Source organism: Pogona vitticeps, chromosome 4 (genome assembly GCF_051106095.1).
Source record: "Pogona vitticeps strain Pit_001003342236 chromosome 4, PviZW2.1, whole genome shotgun sequence".
Lineage (NCBI taxonomy): Eukaryota > Metazoa > Chordata > Lepidosauria > Squamata > Agamidae > Pogona > Pogona vitticeps.
Genome location: NC_135786.1, coordinates 65,522,688 through 65,542,592, shown reverse-complemented (window position 1 = coordinate 65,542,592; position 19,905 = coordinate 65,522,688). Strand labels below are relative to the sequence as shown.

General features: G+C 38.8%; 1 long non-coding RNA gene across 3 annotated transcripts in view; it reads left to right on the top strand.

The window, feature by feature from the left end:
- The first annotated feature begins 7,666 nt into the window (after positions 1 to 7,666).
- The window catches only part of LOC140706630 (uncharacterized), a 54,109-nt gene continuing 41,870 nt past the window's right edge, over positions 7,667 to 19,905 (top strand). For all 3 annotated transcript variants that reach the window (XR_013544909.1, XR_013544908.1, XR_013544907.1), the window contains exon 1: positions 7,667 to 10,324. This is a non-coding gene — a long non-coding RNA (uncharacterized LOC140706630). The remainder of the gene's footprint in view (positions 10,325 to 19,905) is intronic.

Genomic DNA, 19,905 nt, shown 5'->3' with positions numbered 1-19,905 from the left:
ATCTGTCCTTCCATCCATCTTGCAAATAGAATTACATATATTTTCTCTTAGTTGATTATTAACCATTAAAAAAAGTTGCAGATGGCTAATAACTATTTAACTTTTTAAGAAATATCAAAACAGAAAATGTATTGCTAACTGGCTTTTTCAGACAAAATTGAAGAGTTTAAATAAGGTCCATGTTGAATGTTCGAGGGCACATAATGTGAGACAGCTTGTGTTTCTTCAAACCTCCTTCACACATCCCATGCCAGACTGAATTTTTCTCTCCAGTTGTATTAATCTTGATTCCATTTCTTTCTTTCAAGCTATAATTCAGTTTAAGGCACACTTGTTTCGAGGGTCTGGCTAACTTATATTAGAAAATGGAATCAACACTGTCAGATATTTGGAGAATAAAAGCAACAATGATATTCTGTGGCACCATGGAAACTATAAAATGTATAATGGAACAGGCCACAGGCCACTTCATCAGAATCATGGGGAAGAATCCTATTAGCAATCATGGAATGCAACTGCTCTGCAGTTTCTCGGGCAATCTCCAGCTTGGCATTTAAGCTAGACAGAAAGCACCCATTTGAAAACAACGGGTCATACGACCCCCCCCCCCGCCCCTTGCTAGTAGAATAAGGACAAGTTTACATGCAATGGGCCATCATGCACGGGGGGGGGGGAAGAAGGATTTTGGCCATAGGATGTCCTCTTGAGTTGGCAAGAGGATATCCTATTAGCTTTCTAATTCAGGCCTTTCTGTCAGGTTGTAGAGAGACAAAAATAGAAGAAAATATTAACAGAGAGGTTAGAATGGCCAACATACTTTTAGGGGAACACACAGCAAAATTTTCTTATTCTTTTTGTTTTAGGTTCTTTCAGAGGGTGCCTCTTTCATTTCTGTATTTATTTTTTTTGCATACCAGCAAAAGGGCTCAATCTCTCTCTCTCTCTCCTCTCTTCCCTCTTTTTGGAATCCAGCAAGCAGCAAAAATAATCCAGGAAAGGAAAGGACCAAAGGAGGGATGTGCAAAATAGTGTTCACCCTACTACCATTTTGACCTGTCCAATAAAACTGGCTCATCTTCATACATACCCTTGATCCTGTGTAATGCAGAATCATACTAACTTGCTAAATGAAAAAGCAAGGCAATTCTAGAACATACTTAGGGATGGGGATTTTTTGGATTTCCTGAGCTACGGTGAGTTCTACCTCCCTTGCAGGTACTTTGCAAATAGCGGAATGTGATGCATCTGGCAGAAAGGCCTAAATTAGAAATCTTTAAGACTTCAAGTTCCACCCAAGTGTCCTGCTCAGTGTGAAAGTTCCCAGCCACCACTGGGGCAGGAGGACATTCAGGTCGAGCTTGGCCTCACGAAGCCCCAAAGCCTTCTAATTTAGGCCTTTCTGTCAGCTATTTGCAAGGTGCCTGTAAGGCAGTTAAAACTGACCGTATAGAGAACTATGGTATTCGTAGTTCAGAAAATCAAAAAATCCCATCATAGGCAGTGTAACAGGTGATGCACTACCTTCCCTAAATCCACAGTTATCTTTCCACCTACCAGGTTTTTGTCCAATCAGTACAAAGTTAGTAGAAAAGGACTGGAAGGCATACTGGGATGCTTGACATTTTGTAATATTTCTTGGGCTTCTTCTAGAATTCATAGCATTTGGGACCATTAAAATTTGAATCTCTGGGTAAGCAACCAAACGTTCTGCCAGTACTTCTGTTTTTTCTCTCAGGTGGCTCATCTACATATTTTAGATGACACATCACCCCTTTTTATTTTAGTTCAAAGAGAAACAAATAGACGTAACCCATCTCACCTCTTCCACATAATCATTGTGTAGCTTTGGCTATATCCTTATTTCTTGGCCTAAGTTCCCCATTGGTAAAATGAGTGTTCCATTTTGCAAGGCTAAACTCATGTAAATGAAGATACCTAGTGTGGTATAGTGGATAAAATGATGGAATAGGATTTAGAAGGCAGGGGTTTAAATCCTCGCTCAGCTGTGGAAACTTACCAGGGGAGTAAAACTGGTATTTATTTTATTTTATTTTATTTTATTTATATCCCGCCTATCTAGTCAATTAAGACCACTCTAGGTGGCTAAAACCACTCCTTAAATATCTCACTTACCTCAAGCCCTGTTCAGTTAGTAAGTCAGTTCTGACTTGTTGGCATGCAACAAACCACAATCATGTAAATAGAAAACAAGACAAACTATCCATGATGCATGTACAGGGCCAGCCGACACTTTGTTTAGACACAGATTGCCATGAAGGACTATGCTAGCATTGACACAGATCTAAAAAGCATCTGATATCTGAGTAAAAGACATATTTTGCTTTAAGATTAACATGAGGTGAATATTCTGTGCATTAACAGCAGAAGAAGGCAGATGATGATGCTGATATTAACACCAGACTGTAAATTGTACAATGTAACTATTATGCTTTGAAAAATAGGTCAACCTTTGATCTGGCGTTTTTTAAATCAAGGCAGTTGGAATCTGATAGATTTGGCCTCTAAATTGGGCTCCTAAAATCTTATCAAAAGGAGACAAGGCTTTTTGAAATCATTAACATCTCTAAAATAGATTGGTCACATTTCCCCTACTGTAGGCTTGAGCCTGTGCTGCTCTTTAACCTTGCATTTCAAAAATAATTTTCCTCTGAACAGCAACAGACACCAAATAGAAAGAGCAATTGCTTGGCAAACTGTCAAGAGAAAGTGAAAGCTGAAACTTCATTCCTCTTTGGTATGGTTATCCATACATCAATGGGAGTCTGGAAATGTATGTTTATTTTTATTTTTACTAGGCCATATCGCTGAACCTCAGGGATTACAGAATTTCCCTGAAATGTAAGCATTTCTCCCTCATACTCCTTTTTATCTTTGTGTTGTGTTTGTGCACTTTGTCACTGACAAACACAGGTACAACAGTGGCACTATTTACCTCAGTGATACAAAGAAAAAAAATCTTCACCTGGAATATATCAGCCATGGTAGTCCCCTTTGAGCTCTAGCAGAAGCTTGAAAAGAGGTACATTTAGAAGGAAGTTTCCTACACTCCATTTAGGCCCACAATTCAGAGTCCACGCAGAAAGTGTCCTGAGAAGGCAGGCACTCAATTCTGTGGAATAAACTCAGGTTTATCTGCAGAAACCAAGGAAAGAAAGAGTACAATATGTGCTAATCCTATGTCACACATTGGCCTGATTGTAGTCATAGCTGCAGACAGTGAGCGTGAGGTACATCTGACATTTAAATCTGCACTGAGAATGTATGGTTTAAAGCTTGATGCTTTCAAATGTCTCAGCTCATTGAATAGATGGAGAGATAAAACTGGAAGAAAACATACTAAGTAGCAAATCTTCTGAAACACTCTTTTTGTTTTTCCATTACATTACTGTATTTTATTACGTTTGGCCCAGAATTACATTGATCATGTTTTGTATCATCTGTTGATTTATGTGTCTCTTGTGTTTTCTAAACACAAATTTTTCCTAAACTGAGCTGCTCATTTTCCGTGCATTGGAATCAATGACTGTTTTCATTGCTAGGCTTTCGAAATCCACATCACACCCTCATGCAAAGACATCCCCAGGTATTGGCTTTGTTAACAGGACAGAGAAGCCTGTGGATCCCCACCCGTTCTTCTTCTTTTTCTTTTTTCTTTTTACCCAACTTTCCACAATTGTATGGCATTGTTCAGTCTCCACTGATTTAGCATAGCTATTCCTAAAACTGTGTAGGAATCAATCCATATTAAAGACCAAGCAATGCATTTCCATCATTTGTTCCCAGACCATCCCCCCCGCCCCACTTTCTCCCTCACTCACATTCTCTTTCTCTCTCTTTTAAAGATGTCCTAAAGATGCCCTACTTTCTATGGAAGCACCTTTGATAGCAAGTCTGGGGCTGAAGACCCCAACTTGAATGGTTGAAGGGAACACCGTAAGGTAGAGTTGGGAAAGAGGGAAAATACTACCATGAAAACCAGTTTAATGGACAGGATAAATATAAACATCAAGTTTACATCATGGCTTGTTGCTTGTACTGTCTTAGGTTTTATCTGCAACCCCTCTAAGAGAATACTGGGATGCAAACACAGTCCATTTCTCTGCGTTGCCACAAGATCCATGCAGTTCTAATAGCTTTAATAATAAAAGTTATGTGTGATCAAATTGATTCTTATTCCAACTGATAGCAGCTTTTCCCAGAGTTTTTTTAGGTATGGGTTATTCAGAACAGGCTTATCACTCCCTTTCTTCAGACGGTACTCTGAAGCTCTATTGCTTATCCAAGACAACATAGGCTGGCTTTTTCCCTACGAGACACAGCGGAGAACTGAATTCCCAATCCCTGGCTCCACAATCACATGCTTCATCAAGGCATTTCATCAGGGATGGGAAACGTTTAGCCTTCCAGAGATTTGAATCATTAATCCTCAGAATTCCCAGCTAGTATGGGCAATGCTAAATAATTACAGGAGTTGCAGTAAAAAAAATAATCTGGAAGGTCAACAAATTTCCACCCTTGTATTAAAAAGAGAGAGAGACCCTGAATTGTTTGGTGGCAGCTCCACTCAATGCAAAATATTTTAATTGTTTCTCTTATTTTCTTGTATTCAAATGATGCCCTTTCCCTATTTGTTTTTTTTTTCTGCCAACTTGGACTCCACCATGCACAGCCAGGTCAAAACTTCCAACAAGGCTCTACAGGTAAAATATTAGGTTCTTTTAGGGTATTTCTTTTCTTTCCATTCATCAAGATAGTTTTTGTGACATTAAAACTACAGATACTGATAGTGACAACTAAATTTCAGAATCAAACTAATCAATCGTAAGATTAAGACTCTATGACAAAGAATTCTGCATAGATAGCAGATGCATAAAGTTTTTTAAAAACTGCATTTGAAAGACCCTCATACTTATTATAGTCTTGTTCTCATTGTGCAAGATACATGCATTGTTTCTCTGTTGCCTTTCCATCACTAACAATCCGTTTCTTCAGGGGTTTAACATTTCAGCAATTTCCAGAAAAGTTGCCTTGTTAGTCTGTCTCAGCCTGTAAGGGGAGGCTGGGGGGGAGGGGGAGAGAAGCCAAAGATTGTGGAAAGTTAAAGACTAACATATATTTCTGTGTGCATGTTTGTAGATCAAAGAAGTGGCTTTTGATCTTGGATGGGCTCACTGCATTCCTGTCCTACGTGTGCTGCTATGTGGGATCTCAACTATATGGAATCTGTACCACAGGAACCTGCAGTATGCCAAGAGAGATGATCTAGAACAGTATGGTCTATGCTGGTTCAAAGTAGCTTTCCAGGTTCTCAATAAAAGCCTTTTCCATCCCTTCCTGGAAAAGCCAAGAATTGGACTTTGAACTTACTGCATGCAGTGCATGTGTTCTGCCACACAGCTAAACATTCAACTCCATATTTTTTAAATAAATGTAGTAGCATAAAAGCATTTATGTCCATGATCACATGAGTAATTCTTAATGAGAAAAAAAATGCATTTGAACATGCTTTCAAGAAGCATGCCTTAATAGGTCTTTAAAAGATGTTCACAGGGAAAGCTGTCACCATTTAAACAAATGTCTGCTTTTAAAGAAATGTCTCCCAGGATAATATGTTAAGTATGTTTCCTGTTAATTGGCATCTGTCTCCTATTGCCCAAACTGGAATGTTATATGTTTATGACTTAGAGATGGGTTGCAACTGTGCAAGGTATTGTGAGTTGTTTTTTATATTGTTAATTCTATTGTTTTGCCTTTGAGTCAAGCTGTAATTCAATTTATAAGTAACTGGAAATGTAATAAAAATAACAAGGATGGGAAGGAAAGCTTTCCCTCCCCAATGTTAGCAGACACATGTCTTTTACAACTCCCACCCCTGCACATATGCACGCACATATGTGTGTTTGTGTGTGTGCAGGCACACACACAGAGCAGATCTATTGCCCCATATGTGCTCCTTAAAACTTATCCTATACAATGAATACTATTTTTGAAGAATTGGATTTAATCTCTATAGTCCTAAAGGGGAAATCGATCCTCCTGCCCTGAGTCAATAGCTATCTGCATAAAATTTATAGTCATTTGTCCTAGTAAAAACCTGTTTGGGCAGCAGCTTCAGGGTTACTAGGGGAAGCTTGCCGCCACCCTATACTAGAGGACACAACTGTTCCTTTACCACAACCACTAGGGACAAGAAAGCAGAGTTCTCAGCCACAATGTGTTCTCTGCTCCCCCCCCCCACACCAAGCAAGAGACTGGAGATATGGGAAGCATACAATAATTGGGTCCTGATTGGTGCACAGTAGGTACAAAGTCTTAATAGGAAAAAAATGCTAAGAAACAAATCTAGAGGAGGACATTTAAAGGCAGTTAAGAAACATAAATTTTCTACCCAATTTAACTCAGTTGGAGAAGATGTTGCACCTAGTCAATTTATTCCTGGCAAACAAGCTGAAAAATGTTGACGGCCATAATTACATGAGTCTCTGTTATTCTGTTCCCTGTGGTTTGGAATAACAAGCAACACCCAGAACAGAGGCCTTGGGGAGAGAAAAACACAGTTCTGACAGGCATGTAAACACTTTGGCGTCCTCTGCTCGCCCATCTTCCTTGAAAGTTTTACTGCAGCAGCGACTGTTGTCTATTGGGGCAGGGAGCACGAAGGACTCCGGCTAGTCAGTTTGAGTTTATTGCCTGGTTCAGGTGTATCTAATAAGTAACTTCAAGGTCATCCCCTACCATTAAAAAAAACACGCCACCCGAAGGAAATTATAGTGGGATCATAAACCCATATTGACACAAGTAATTGTGCCATTGGTTCCTGCCTTAGTATGTTTGCAAGTAACTCTCCTTTCTTAAAATAATCCCCATCTTTTGCCAGATCCTGCTTGACCTTAGCTGCTTCCGTCTGTAGCCCAGTTAATGAACAGGAAAGGGTGACCTCACCTAGCTTCCCAGAGGGGGGGGGGGAGAATACTAGCAAGACAGGCACGTGGGGGGGGGGAAGGTAGTGACAAATGGAAGCGTGAATACCTGTTTTGGAAGCAAATGACAACTTTTAAACAATGCATTTAAATTTGATATTTGTGAAAGGCATAGTGGGACATAAGTAATTTCTGGTCCGAGCAGGAGGGGTGCTTCACTCTACAATTCCACCCCTGGACCACTAGCTGCCCCTCAACTCCTGAAAACAATTTTTTAAATATGCGTCTATATGTGGTATACAACATATAGTATGCAGTATGGTGTATTGGACAGAGTGATGGATTAGGACTCTGAAGAAAAGGGTGCGAATTCTCCCTCTGCCATGGAAACTGACGGGGAAGTGGAACTCACAAAACAACTCCTTAAATATCTCATTTACCTTGAAACCCTATTACAGTCACTATAAGTCATACAGCTTGACAGCACATAACAACATAGATGGTATGTATATTGGGTATTAGTAGCATTATGGCAAAATTGCTCTGGTGAGTTTATGCCTGTGAAACGTTAAACAGGGCCTAATAGCTGCCACATGAAGAAGCATGGCTGAAATTCAAACCCCACATTGGACTGCAGATGTGGGTGCTCTACCATGGTATTTAATCACAGAAAAGCTGTTGTTAAGATTTACCACAGGCCAGGTCAAAAGCAATCATTCCATAATCTAACTCAGTGGTTCTTAACGTGGGCGATAATGCCCCCCAGGGGGCGATTTCATTTTTCAGGGGGGCGGTAGAACAAAAAGGGGCGACGTGGGGGCGCTGGAGCAGAAGGGGGGGCGGTAGGGGGGCACTGGAGCAAGCCAAACCTGTGAAGATGGCTGCAGCCTTTTTACAGTGTGCATGAATATATATTTTCCTACAATTTTAATTTAGTTTCAGACTTTTTGTCTTGAAATTTTTAGTTCCTGCATTTGTTTTTATGCCCTTTTTATATTTCTTTTTGCGTCTTAAAATTCACTTGCAACTAAATCATTAAATGTTACTTTTTGGGGGGCATTTCATTTTCTTGGAATTTAATTTTGTTTTCAGGGGTCATTGGATTTAAGTGTCTTAAATAAATAAATAAATAAATAAATAAATAAATAAATAAATAAATAAATAAATAAATAAATAAATAAATAAATAAATAAATAAATAAATAAATAAATAAAGATATCATCACCGCGGGGAGGGGGGCGATGATAACTTCCTCAATGGCTCAAGGGGGCGTTTCTTTCAAAAAGGTTAAGAACCACTGATCTAACTGATTCCAAATCCTATTCTGGAATTCTGGCAGTTTCAATACCCTCCTAAAAACATCTTGAGTTCTACACATATCTCAATTCTCTGTATTTTTGAGGGCCACAATATACAAATTGAGTATGAAGCCTTTTGTCCAAATAAAGAGAGTTGCTCCAAAATAAAACTATTTTAGAGTAATTAATTTTTAGATTGGCTTAAAAGAATAACTTTGCGCAGCTTTTTTCTCTCTGTACATTGAAGCTGGGAAGGTGGTAGCAGATCACATCCCATGTACAATATGCAACTTACAGAAATTCTACGCTATATGTGAACATGAAGCACACATGACTTATCATTGCAATCGTGGACTTTCCCTCCCACATACATACTGAATGAACGGTGTGACAGATGACTGGGACAAAAAGGAGCTACCTTTTTCTAGACTAGACCCCTTTGTCTAGGTCTCTGTAAATCTCAGGGGGCAGCCTCTATGCCATAACCCTCCATGTGGAGGTAGGCTTTTATGTGAGAAGTGCTCCATGATACGTGCGCTACAGTCACAGAAGATCATTGTGTTCAATATACCACCTGAGGAACCAATATTGTCCTCATATTTCCAATGGAAACTCTACATACCTTGCAAGTAAACCCGGTAATGAACAATTCTTTCCAGACAGCCATTGTAGGATAGGTGCATAGCACAGGTTACCCTTGACAACCCCTTTCAAGGGAAACTAGTCTTTTGTGTGAGAAAAGCTACTCAGGTAGGTCAGAAATAATCTTATCTGCTTTTCATGTAACCCATTTTCCTGGTTACATGATCAGTCAGTTTTCATACTAAACTTTCTTACCATACTGATACAGTATTCATGTAGAGTGTGCTATATTGTTATGTGAGAACCGTTATACTAGGGGAGAGTTGTTTAGCAAGGCCGGGCATTCCCCCCCACGGATCCCACACAATAAAATTTGCAGTCTTCAAGATGATACTGGAAACAGTGCTTTGCAGCAAGAGACCAAGGTGCAGTTATACAAGGCTTTTGCGGTGTAACTGTCCTTCCTTACACACTAAATATTTCAATAAGACAGGGACACAAATCATCAGGTTGTTTTCTTACATTCACTATAAAGACAGTATTTAAAAGCTAAAAACAGTAAGTGTGCAACTGTTTAAAAAAGAACTAAACAAATATTATATTTAAAAACTATTGGATGAAGGGACAAGATATTTTTATTATGTGTTATTGATACTATGCTAATTTGTCATTTTTCCTTTTCATTTGATATGTTCTGTTTGAGCTGCTTTGGGCATAAAGACAACACACACAAACATATTTACAAGAAATAGTATCATAGTGAATCTTATCCTTTCTAATCTGAAATACAGGTGAGGAAACCCTTAGTAGTTTTAAGAAATTCTAGTGTTTTCCCTCAGCAACTGAAACGGAGTGGGGGGAGGGACGTTTTCCAAAACGTGACGATTATCTTTGTACTTACCGCGGTGGCGATATTTATAGAGGAAGAGGCCCACTTCTGGCCGTAAATTTTATGATTTTCATGTACGTTTTTTTTTTAAAAAAAACCCTTAAACTTAAACTTTAAAAAAACTTTTTTAAAAAAACTGGGTTTTTGAGGTTTCTTCTGTTCCGCTTTAGATATGTTCGGAACAAAGCATTTCCTTAAGGTCTGCTTAAGAAAACAACATGATTGTTTGGTGTGAAGCTATAAATCAGTTCCTGCCATAAAAGCCCTTGCAATTGCATCTGGGGATGTGTGAAGGTGAGGATGTTTTATTTTTTTGTTAATTTTGCTTCTGTGGTGGAGAGATTTAAAAAACAGTTAGGGCACTTTTCTGTTTCTACGCCTAGGGGGCGCAGTGGGATTATTCCAGCAGGCGATGTTGGCGAGTTTGCCGTCAGAGAAACCCTTCTCTCTCCCCCCCCCCCACCCGCCCCGCTTCTAAATCTGCGAAGGCAAACGATGGAGATACTGAAGGCAAGGGGTTTTTAAAGGGAGCTATGGCGAGGTCAAATGATCGGCGTTTTTCGCGGAACGGGTTTTCCATGGACCACCCTTCGTTCGGAAAAAAAAAAAAAAAGGTAAACGTGCGGCGGCTCTACGCAATCGTCATGTTTTGAGTTGTGTCTCTGGAGCCGCGGTGTTCGCCTGATGGATTAGGAGACCGGGGGGTGGGCGGGCAATCTCTTGAGAACGGTTCGCAAACGTAACGAATTTTCGTTATTTTATTCATGACTGGATCAGATGTCAGACCGCGTGCATCTTCACTAAGCATGTGTGAGACAAGAAAGGGTAACTGGTATCGCGTAGGTAACACAAAATATGTGTCTCACAAACGTAGGCTCATCCACGTGCATTTCAGGCGAAGTTTTAAATATATATAGCTGCCGTGTTCAAGTTGTGCATTGCTAACGCTTTGGAAATGTAATTATGCAAAGTAATTTGGTTGAGCAAATTAAATCGTGGCTGCATTTTGTTATATATTGGATATGAAAACACAGGGTAGTATTAAAAAGAGGCAACTGCGTTGGAAAAGTCATTACTATTATCTTGTAAATAGTGCAGTGTTGTCTGGGCTGGTTTATTAAGAAGTAATTTGCACTGTGTTCTGTGGAGATTATTTCCCTCGTGAATTTGTTTAGGATTGAAGCCTAAACTACTGGATGTTATATTATAAAGAGAAGTGTAAAATTCGTACTCCTCTTTCATATATATTTTAATTAACCATGATTATAATTAATGCAGGATTTCAGTGCATGCTATTAAATTAATATATAATATTAAATTAGTATAAGATTAGGATGCAACATTAAAAATACTTAATGAAGAGTATAGACTTTGAATATATTAAGGCACACTACTGAGCCAAAATACTTTACAGTTTTAGCTAGTCGGCTATTTAAAATGATTAATAAAAATGTGATGAAGATCAAGTTGCTAATAATGTCATAGGTGCACTTTTTAACATAAGAGAACAGATCTTTCAAAAAATTTTAAAATTAGATACACACACATTTACTGCGTATTTGTGGACAGAGAATATATCCTTAGTGGATGAATTCAAATAAATCAGAATGAAAACTTATATTTTGAAATTATAATTAGTCAGGACATTAATTAATTCCATTTTTCAGGGCTTCATACGTTGGCATTTTTCTCTATACTATATCTAGCCTGCCTTTGAGAGGAGGAAAGGTAAAATGGAAATATAGTGACTTATGACGGCTATGTCACATGTACAAACCGCTGGTTGGATATTGGTCTTTGACTCTGACTGACTTCACTTGGTTGAAATGACAAGTTTTAGCTCTTTGGCTGTCTCACACTGTATTAAAATTTCCTTGATGTCCTGGGGGAGGGTTCCTTTTTTATTTTTAGCTACATGTGAGAATGTAGGCTTATTTCAAGGCCAATTAGATTTACTGACCAATCAACCGCTGATTAATAATATGATCAGCTATATTAAACAGATATGTTGATTTAAAAACCTCAGCACAGAGGATGTAACCATCACTCTTGTCAGTTAAATTCAATTTTCCCCTCATTGTGTTGGAGTGTACCTCTGTATACTTCTGTGCAGGAATATGTCCAATTCTTGCTGGAACTATGCTTTGGATATTCAGTTTCCTAATGAATGCTTAATTTGCAATACTGCTTTGATTCTACAGTTCTTACTGGATGCAATCCAGCAAAATGTTCTAGAGATTTTTTTCCCCTCCTGCTTTTTTACAAGTGTGAATCTGGATTTTGCACAGGTGTTCTGTAAATTGTAAATATGATACCACTGATAGAATTAGTAGATGTAGCAGCCTTTCCAACATCAAAAGAAGCATACATGGTTATTAAGTAGCGTAACCCATTGAGTAGTTGTACTGTATTGAAATGTCAATGCTAAAGAGGCTTCTCTCTAGTTAAACTTTACAGATTACAGGTGTAATATCTTCCTTTTTATTAATTTGTATTTTGATTTTGTACAGTAGAAAGAGTTCACTTATGCACATAAAGTATGAAACACAAAGGTTAATGTAGAGAATATGGATCTCAGATATTCTGCCCCTAGCTTGTATCCAATTCAACTGTAAATGTTGAATTAAATCACAATGCAATACACAAAGAGAGCACAATCCATCTACCATTGTTTTGCTGCAGAGCTTTCCTCTATTTTGCATACATTACCACTGAGGAACTTTTCACACCCACCCGCCTACTGCTTCAAGTCTTTTAAACATTGACTAAGTTTATTTTAACCCCATAACCTTATTCAAAGCCCTATGAAATGACAGGATGAAAAGGACAGATTTATTGTCCCTAATCAACAGATCGTTTAGGTCATTACAGTCTCATTACAGAAAGGCAGGCGAGGCAGCTAGAAACCTTCCCTTTAACTTATCATACAGACCAATGAGTTGCAAAGACGGCAGGCATGCAACATTTTCTGGAGCGGTGCCATTACAAAGCTTGTGCTATTCATTAGAGATTTCTTGTTGCAAAGTGTATCTTTATCAAACTTGCAAAATCGAGAGAAAAGGGTTGTTTCTTCTGAAGGATTTTATCCTTCAAAGAAACTATGGGAGTCAGGAATACCAACAGCTGGGGAAAAAAAAACAGTGTCGCTTTAAAAGTTTCCACTTAGCTATATTAAAAGAAGAAAAAGAAAAGAGAAAGATGGAGCAATAGAGTATTATATTCCTTCCCGATACAGGGAGTTTTCATGGGGAAGACTTGGTTTCAACTCTCATGGCAACAGCAGACATTTCAAATATTTTGAAGAATTCTGCCTCTTCAGTGTGTTTAAAATCAGAATGTTTAAAATCATTATGTTGTCCATTTGTTCCTTAATTAAAAATCCTCCCCTGTTCCTGGAAAAAATTAGAATGGAATCCTTCTTTAAATTTGCTAGCCTCCTTTCAAGAAATTGCACTATTTTGAAACTTTCACAGGCCCATAGTAAGGTGTGTGTGTGTGTGTGCGTGTGCGTGCGTGTGCATGTGTGTGCGCGCACACACATTCCTATGTGAATGTGTGTGAGAGAGAACACCCTTGTTCAAATGGAGAGATAATAATTTTATGCATACAGTATTTCATCTCTTCCGTCTCGACTGATGCACCGAACATCCTTTAGAATCAAGTGTTCATTTGCTCTTAGGTCATCCCCATTCATCAGCTGGGGTGGTGATTCACCACCTCCATTGAAGTCACTACTGAGGGCTTTAGTTGAGATCTTAGTTGTCCTAATGAGGTTCCTCCTCCTTTAATGTGCATGATTCCCCCAAACATGGAGTTAATGAGAGCGGATGCCCATCCCATCAGCCCCCCCCAGACAGCCTGCCACATGCATAGAGCTAACTCCAAGGTGGTGGTGAAGTACCCTCCACTGTTCCCACTCCCTTACCCTTTACCCTGGTAATTATTCAACCTCTTGTGACCCTTCTTTCTCTCCCTTTTATCCCAGCCTCTGAGCCTATTCTCCTTGGCAGACACAGCTGAGCCGATGGAGAGTGCAAAGAGGTCCCTCCATCTGCCACTTTCTATGTGTCCCCCCACTCTAAGTAAAATAAGGGTCACTTTTCTGGATCACACACCAGGACCCACGACAAATGAGTCCCAAAGGCTTTGATGCCTGTGTTTGGACACAAGCAATTATCTCTAATTATTGTTTTTCTTTTCAGTTTGCCCAACATTAAAGAGCCCTGCCAAGCAGCTTGAAAGAGGGAGCTCAAGAAAGTGAATAACCTACTTTGCCAGGAGATTCCCTGCACAGCCCCCCCCCTTTAAACGTCTAGCTCTCCCTCCCTTGTTCCATACTGCGAGAGAGGCAAGCTCTGCACAAATGTTTAAGGCACAATATGGATGGGGCTGGGTGTGCGGGTATTTTTTCCTTTCAAAAAAATTGTTTGAAGATGGTTTCTAAAGACACAGGAACATTTATACAAATAAGGTGCAGATGGGGAGAACATGGGAGTTGAATCTCTATTAGGAGAGGTGAAATGGTTTTCAGCTGGAAAAAGAATGGAGCAACCGATTTGGATGAAAACAAAGTTTAAAAACTTCAAGCTTTCCCACCACTCATACATAAAACATGAACATGCTCTTAATGCTTGAGGTAAACGAAGCCGCTAGCAGTTTAAAGTGTCCAAATAGTTCAAAATGACCAGACAGATTTTAGTATCAATAGATTTTGACCAGAAGTTGTACACAGATTATCTGTTGAGTGCAGTTTTGTTTCTCATTTTGTTCAGTAATTGTATTAAGTTGGTCATATTAATATGCTTTCATATTTATTTATGTTGAAATGAATAATGCTTGTAAACAGAAACACAGTAAACGCAAAGAAAGAGTGATATACAACTTAGATGAGTCAAAATTACTGAATTTAACCCATATTAGTTCCCTTTAATCAAATTTCAACCCTGCAGATGCTTACTAATTAGTAAATCCAATTAAATCCAATCACATATTTATAAAACCAGAGTAAAAAATCCATTTTAAAAGCAAAGAAGTAATGATTTGACCCCGATACACATTTGGATGTAGATCCTTTACTACCCTATTTCCCTAAAAATAAGACGTAACCTGAAGATAAGCCCTAGTATGGTTTTTCAGGATGCTTGTAATATTAGCCCTACCTCAAAAATAAGCCCTAGTTAAGTGAAAGCCCGCCCTCCAACCAGAAGATGACATGACTGTATTTGAATGAATGCAGATTGCTGTACATGAAAAAAAAATCCCCTGAAAATAAGTCCTAATGCATTTTTGGAGCAAAAATTAATGTAAGACCCTGTCATCTTTTCGGGGAAACATGGTAGTTCTGCTTATGGAAATCTGGTTGGCTTGACTTTACATGTACATATATGAACCAAGCATGTTTTAAGTTTGACTGCTGATTTTCTATTCATTTTGAACCTTGAAAGAAATCCTGTTACTCATGCCAGGCTTGCACAAGGTTCACTCTACCATTGCCTACCTCAAGTTTTCTTTAGGAAATGACACAACAAGTTGGGTTCTCATATAGGGTACATCTGTGTCTGGGGATGTCCAAGCTGACAGGAACTGTGTGTTCTGCTTTATGAAAGGTTGATGATGAGCTGGGGATTCATATTTAGAGGCAAGATGAACCTGGAGCAACTCTTTAATGGAAAAAAATATCCTCAGTGTGGAAATATGGAAAGGTAGAGGCATATAAATACAAGGACAAACAATGTGAAGATGTGAGATTTTATACACTTCCTTTCACTCAGTACTGTAGTTAGTTGCTGTGACTAAATGTTTTTACAGCTCCAGAGCCATGTGTTAGAAAAGAAAATGACAGAAGATTGTTCCAGATGTCTTCCTTATGCTGTAGAAACCTGAGCCAAGGCATAGTTTTACTTCCATTGTTTCTAACTCGCCTACAGTGGATCTTGGAAAATAGGATTAACAGAATATAATGCCAGTTAGACGTTTTGGATCAGCACACGTCCAGTGCTCCCACCATGGAGAGATGTTTGTCTTGTGTTCTTTTAGACAAGGGCAAAAGGTGATAGCACAGCGTTCTGTACTAGAACTCCTGTGTCAATTACCTTTCTGTGTTCTTGTTACTCAGCCCAAGCACAGCCAGTATCAGTGATGAATTCAACAGATGCTTTAACCAAGACTTAACACTGATTTTAATACCTAGGGCTCAAAGCTTCAAAATATCAAATTTTGGACTGACTCCGTTTTGGAGGATGTTAGGAGAAGCAGTAAGTTTTTTGAAATACAGTATATTCTTGTATGGAGGGATCATGGGCATGACTATAATCACCCCTACTCAGAAGTAAGTCTCACTGAATTTAGTTGGACTTACTCTCCAGTATAGGACTGCAGGGTCATTTAGTCAATTTATAAAGCTAAGAGTATACTTCTTCACATTTCTTATAGTTAACATGTTGGTATAATTTTAAATGAGAAAGATAATATTCTAAATAGTTTTTCATTTTGAGCAAAAAAAATTTTTTTTGTCAAAAATACAAGGTTATACTTCCTGGGTAATAATTGCTACTGTTCCAGCCAGAGCTAATCAAAGTAAGTAATCAGCAAAACCGAACCTGAATTAGTTGCCAGACTTATTAAAAGTAGGTTGATGAAAGAGCCTTGCTAAAAATAGTAGCAAGAAACAATTGCCAAAAGAAGAAATGACAGTGGGTGGCATCTGTGTTGCATTACCCTTGCAAGATACCTCAAACTTATGCCATTTGTCCAGGCATCTTCTGGATATAGAAGCATTCTTGGAAGAAGAAATTATTTCATATATAGCCAGATTACTGTCTATATATGAACCTAATTTTGCACATGGGTGGCACTATTCAATCAAATAGATAGTCATCGTGTTTTCACCAATATTCTCCCACAAGATAATTTATTTTGCTGATATATCATTTTATATTCATCGTCAGATAACTGCACACAGCCCATCCTGTTCCTCCAAAGCTCATAATATATTTTTGTATATTTTTGTCCTCAGGACGGATCTGCATCAGGGACAATGTGATAGACACACTGAGCTCCCAGTCCTGACAAATGGAATAAAACTGGCGCCGAATCCTGGCAATCTTTTATGTGGCGCAGAAAGGCATACAGGAAGGCAATGGGGAGAAGTCTGTCCAGGTGGCCCTTGGCTTCGATTTGGGATGTTTTCTTGGGTTGATTCCTTCTTTACTACTAAGGACATCAATCCAGGAATAGAAGTTCCCTAAATAGTTACATTTTGAAAGGAAATATCCTGTTTGCTGCTTTTTAATTAAATATTTTAACACTGTCCTATACAATAAATAACAGACCATTTGCTATAATTGGCTGTTGGCAAGGAGGTTGCTCCATGGGAGGTTGAGAACATTTGTCCTTTCACTGTCTGCCTTTGTGAAGTGACATGACAGAGAAGAGTTTGTCATGGTCTGTTTGGATGAGGACATAGAGCTCACCTATTTGTAGTGATGCTTTCTGTGGCACAGGAAGCAAGAGTAAGAGAAGCGCAAGCCACAATTAAAAAATGGAACTGGGAGATGCAGTGAATTAAAACATTGCAGCTTAAAGGAAACCCATATGTTAGCAAATGCTTTCCAAATGATTCTGCTTCGACCCCCTGAGTTGTGCAGGGGGGGGCTTGAATGGGGCTACAGATTGAATCTCTGATCTGTGGATTTTCCTGAGCTCCCGCTCTGTCTGCGGTGTGGCATGACCCTTGTGCCAGGGGTCGGCGCACTCACCCTGGGGGAGTGGGGATGGAAGAATGGCAGCTCCCCCTCCCACCCCTTAGACCCGGTGTGTGGGGTCTCTGCTCTGAACTGCTAATTGAACTTGTTTGCAGTTCCAACATTGCAGCCCCCACAGCCAAAAATCATCTATTGCTCTGGCACCCCTTGAGACCACACATAAACAGGCAGCATCCCAAACTTTTGTGTCTAGGCCAAAAAAGGGAGGCACAGTAGAGAGGATTAGGGCACAGAAAGAGATGCCATAAGCACCTGAAGAAAACAGAAGGGGGCAAGCAGAGGCTGAAGTGAAGAAGGAAAGGAGAAGTATGGGTTAAGTGGCTGCATTCAGGTCCAGTCCAGAGCAGATGGCTGTCTTGTCCAGTTTGAGTCATAACAACTAGTGGCAGTGGTCAAGGAAACACACTGCTATCAAGGGCTGGATGCAGTCAGTTTTGTCACTAAACTTTACCCTTTGGTGGATAAAAATCTCATTGTGCACATGGAGTGAGTGAAAGTCTTTCTGAACAAGATACTGTGTGCTCACTGAGTGGATTCCCCTCCTTTCTCATTGTACACCAGAGCTAAAATTAGGAGAGCACGCTTAAGCAGTTACAGCTGACATATCAAGATAACATGAACAGAGACTCCTTGATGCTTTGAAGTAGGAGGATACTGAAGTCACTTAAGAGGAATTGGGCCCAGCATGAGCAAAGAAACAATCCCTTCTTCATTTTACATTATAATACTGTTTTAGCAAAGGGTGCCATTTTGGTGATACCATTAGAAGCATACAAAAAGAGGTGATAGTGAATTCAGGAGCCACCTTTTGGGGGGACTGTTTTGTAAAACGTGACCTTGACCTGGGCCGGTATTTCTTAATTAGGAATAATATTAAAAATAGATGAAGGGTTGGGTTTTTTTTAAAAGAAAACAACATTTTTTTTAAAAAAAAAAATTGGCAGCCATCTAATCCTCTGCCAACACAGTGGCTACATATGATTCCTATTGTCTCAAGAGAGCTTGGTTTTCCTTGACATCTACATGGGAAATGTGCTTGCAGCATAAGGAAGCATTAAGATGGATGGGAAGCTAAATGCACCTCCTGTATCCCATGCTAGCTTTCCCTCTTGGCAAGTTACCTACAGTCCAGAACATGAGTAAATTGCAGTCTGGAGGGAAAATACATAGTGCAGTTCTGAAACATTGTTATTTCTGTTGTGCAAACATTTCACAGTGGGGTTGGACCCAGACTTGAACATAGTGAGAGTAAACCTTATGTGAATAATGACAAATCAGATTTTAGTGAAACTGTAGTTGTAATTTTTATGATTTTATATATTTTTATACTGTTTTGTTTTATTTTGTAAGCCGCCCCGAGTAGACATGGTCTAGAGGGGCGGGGTAAAAATCAAATAAATAAATAAATAAATAAAATAAAAATAGTGAGACTACTCTAAATGTGATTAAGTCTGGATCCAACTATATTTGTTTATTCCTCCAAGCCCTCGGAGACGAATGCTAATTATCTGGGCTGAGAACGTAAATCAACTGTAATTAAAATTTTATTAAAATATTTTCAAATGCTTCCATATTTAAATTTTTTAAAAAATGAAATATGCAGTTTCAAATTTTGAATGGTGGATGTATTAATTAAGAATGCTTTTTTGTGAGAAAGGAGTTCTTTTTTTTCAGAATGTTAAATTTCATGAACTGTGAAAACTTTACAAAATTACCAAATCGGTTGCAACAAAACCAGTGAACATTATTAGGCCTTAAAGTACATTGAATAGGACATTGGATAGCCATTACTGTAGAATCGTACATTTGCAGGTGGTGGTGCTTAAAATGTTTTTTTTTTACACTTGTGTGTCTCTCCCCTCCCTCCCAAATATAAGTTTAAATGCAGTATGTTTGCATCATATATAATGGGCAGTGGTTAAAACAGTGGTCCCCAAGACAATTCTTTGATGGAATTTTGCCTTAGTTCCAGAGATGTGTGTGGCTAACATTTTCATATTTTTTTTTTTATTTCAGATTCATTTGAGGGACACAGCTTTCATTTTTTTAATGTACTGGTCATTTTGTTTAATAAGAAAAGGAAAATCCTCTTCCAGTTCGTCTGTTTCGTGTTTCCCCATCTGTATTTTCTAGTATTCCAGAAGCCCTAAAAAAAAAAAAAAAAAAAACCTTTAAAAACCAATCCAAAAACCAGAGGTAACGGAACAGAGAATCCATCTCCTCCAAAACCAAGCAACAATAGAGGAGAGAGGAAAATCGTCATAAAACCTATGGAGGCACCAATGCAGCCGAGAGTCACATTGGTACAATCACAAAGTTCACCACCCTTGCCCCTCTGCCCCCTTACAGAAGCAAACAGTAGAGTTGCAACCAACACTGCCCCAAATATATACCATTAACTATGCATGCACAGTAAATTAAATAATAATTTA